Raw genomic sequence first — 3,638 nt, forward strand, 5'->3', positions numbered from 1 at the left:
GACGGGGGCGGCGACGGCGACGGCGTCGATCGGTCAGGGCGCGCGGGCGGTGCTTCAATGGGGAAACAAAGGAAGAAACAGAGGGAGAATGAAATTTTCATAAGTGTTGTATATATAGAAGGCACCTTTAGTACCGGTTGGAGCCACCAACCGGTACTAAAGGCCTGTTTTGGCCAGGCCAAGCGGCGGGAACCGCACCCCCTTTAGTACCGGTTGGTGGCTCCAACCGGTACTAAAGGCCCCCCTTTAGTACCGGTTGGTGCCACGAACCGGTACTAAAGGGGGTGCGCTGGCGCAGGTGCGGTGCGCAAGTTTAGTCCCACCTCGCTAGCCGAGGGGCGACCGCACTGGTTTATAAACCCCCGTGCGGTAGCTCTCTCGAGCTCCTCTCCAAAGCAGGCCTACTAGGCCTACATGTTCTATGCTGCCCTGTTGGCCTATTGGGCCTTTGCGGGCCTGCATCCTGGCCCAACAACAGGTTGGGTTTCTAGTCGTATGCAGGCCGCTCTGGCCTAGTAGGCAGGCTTTTTTTATTTTGTTTGCTTTATTTATTTTTGAGTTGTTTTTTTTGTGTATTTAGAGTTTCTTTGTGAATATTTTTGCTTTAGGTACAAAAAATTACAAACTTTCTGTTCGTGCCCGTAGTTTTCAAATTTGAATAGTTTAAATTTTGAATTATTTGAAATTAGTGTGAATCACTAGTTTGTGAATAACTTAACTTTAAAAATCAGTGAAGGTATGAAAGAATTTGTTTGCACATAAAATTTCTTCGCGTTTCAAATGCCAAAACACATAATTAACTACCCTAACTATTACAGAGATTCCCTTCTGGGTGTGAAACACAGAAGAAAGTGATGATAGTGAAGCCGATCACATCCCAGATCTTTGGGTGTGAAACTTTTTCTTCGCGTGTGTCCCTTTGCGCCGTAACCATGGAAAATCTTCATCATTTAACAGGATGCTCGGGTCAATATTCACTGTGAATGGAGAAATTTCATCAAACTTTTCGTAATCTTCTGACTTGTCTGTCTTGTCATCCACTCCCACGATGTTTCTCTTCCCAGAAAGAACTATGTGCCGCTTTGGCTCATCGTACGATGCATTCGCTTCCTTATCTTTTCTTTTTCTTGGCTTGGTAGACATGTCCTTCACATAGAAAACCTGTGCCACATCATTGGCTAGGACGAATGGTTCGTCTGCATACGCAAGATTGTTGAGATCCACTTTTGTCATTCCGTACTGCGGGTCTTCCGTTACCCCGCCTCGTGTCATATTGACCCATTTGCACCGAAACAAAGGGACCTTCAAACCACGTCGATAGTCAAGTTCCCATATGTCCTGTATATAACCATAATATGTTTCCTTTCCCGTCTTGGTTTCTGCATCAAAGCGGACACCACTGTTTTGGTTGGTGCTCTTCTTATCTTGGGCGATCGTGTAAAATGTATCTCGTACCCTTTGAAAGTCATTATATTCGAAGATGGTAACTGGGATAGCAAGTACAGGTCATCTTCAATAGAGGTGTCATGCATGGTACGTGTCTGCAACCAGCTGGAGAAACTCCTGGTTTGTTCATGTGTAATCCAGTCATCAGACCGCTCCGGGTGTTTGGAGCGTAGCAAATTCTTGTGTTCATCCATATACGGAGCCACCAAGGCGGAATTCTGTAGAACTGTGTAGTGTGCTTCAGTGAGAGAATGTCCGTCCATACATATTATTTGTTCCCCTCCTAGCGTGCCTTTTCCATCCAGTCTGCCCTTATGCCGTGATTCAGGAACACCAATCGGCTTAAGGTCAGGAATAAAGTCAATACAAAACTCAATGACCTCCTCATTTTGACGGCCCTTGGAGATGCTTCCTTCTGGCCTAGCACGGTTATGAACATATTTCTTTAATACTCCCATGAACCTCTCAAAGGGGAACATATTGTGTAGAAATACAGGACCCAAAACGTTAATCTCTTCGCATAGGTGAACTAGGACGTGCGTCATGATGTTGAAGAAGGATGGTGGGAACACCAACTCGAAACTAACAAGACATTGCACCAAATCATTCTCTAACCTTGGTATGATTTCTGGATCGATTACCTTCTAAGAGATTGCATTGAGAAATGCACATAGCTTCACAATGGCTAATCGAACGTTTTCCGGTAGAAGCCCCGTCAATGCAACCGGAAGCAGTTGCGTCATAATCACGTGGCAGTCATGAGACTTTAGGTTCTAGAACTTTTTCTCTGCCATGTTTATTATTCCCTTTATATTCGATGAGAAGCCAGACGGTACCTTAATACTGAGAAGGCATTCAAAGAAGATTTCCTTCTCTTCTTTGGTAAGAGCATAGCTTGCATGACCCTGATGTATGTCGTCTTTTCCGTGCATACGTTGCTGGTCCTCTCGTGCCTCAGGTGTATCTTTTGTCTTCCCATACACGCCCAAGAAGCCAAGCAGGGTCACACAAAGATTCTTCGTCACGTGCATCACGTCGATTGCGGAGCGGACCTCTAGGTCTTTCCAATAGGGCAGGTCCCAAAATATAGATTTCTTCTTCCACATGGGTGCGCGTCCGTCAGCGTCATTCGGAACAGGTTCTCCACCAGGACCCTTTCCAAAGACCACCTTCAAATCCTTGACCATATCATGTACATCAGCACCAGTACGGTGGCGAGGCTTCGTCCGGTGATCCGCCTCACCTTTGAAATGCTTGCCTTTATTTCTTACGAGATGCCTGCTCAGAAGAAATCGATGATGTCCCAGGTACACATTCTTCTTACAATTAGCCAAATATATACTGTCGGTATCGTCCAAACAGTGCGTGCATGCGCGGTATCCCTTGTTTGTCTGTCCTGAAAGGTTACTGAGAGCAGGCCAATCATTGATGGTCATGAACAACAACGCCTTTAGGTCAAATTCTTCCCCCATGTGCTCATCCCATGCACGTACACCTGTTCCATTCCTCAGTTGTAAGAGTTCTTCAACTAATGGCCTTAGGTACACATCAATGTCGTTGCCGGGTTTCTTAGGGCCTTGGATGAGCACTGGCATCATAATGAAGTTCCGCTTCATGAACAACCAAGGAGGAAGGTTATACAAACATAGAGTCACAGGCCAGGTGCTATGGTTGCTGCTCTGCTCCCCAAAAGGATTAATGCCATCTGTGCTTAGACCAAACCATACGCTCCTTGCGTCATCTGCAAACTCCTTCCCGTACTTTCTTTCGATTTTTCTCCACTGCGACCCGTCAGCAGGTACTCTCAACTTTCCGTCTTTCTTACGGTCTTCTCTGTGCCATCGCATCGCCTTGGCATGCTCTTTGTTTTGGAACAAACGTTTCAACCGTGGTATTACACTAGTAGAAAAAGGGTCAAACGTGAAGCACACTAGTGCCGGTTTGTATTTGAGCCGGTACTAATGGTACCATTAGTGCCGGTTCGAACGGATTTTCATTAATGCCGGTTCGTGTTGAACCTTTAGTACCGGTTCGTGGCACGAACCGGCACTAAAGGGGTGGTGGCAGGCTGGCGTCAGGCCGGGGCCCCATGATCACCTTTAGTACCGGTTCGTGGCACGAACCGGTACTAAAGGTTAGTTCGTGGCACGAACCGGTACTAAAGGTCTAACCTTTAGTACCGGTTCGTGCCA

This window comes from Triticum dicoccoides, chromosome 1A (assembly GCF_002162155.2).
Source record: "Triticum dicoccoides isolate Atlit2015 ecotype Zavitan chromosome 1A, WEW_v2.0, whole genome shotgun sequence".
Taxonomy (NCBI): Eukaryota; Viridiplantae; Streptophyta; class Magnoliopsida; order Poales; family Poaceae; genus Triticum; species Triticum dicoccoides.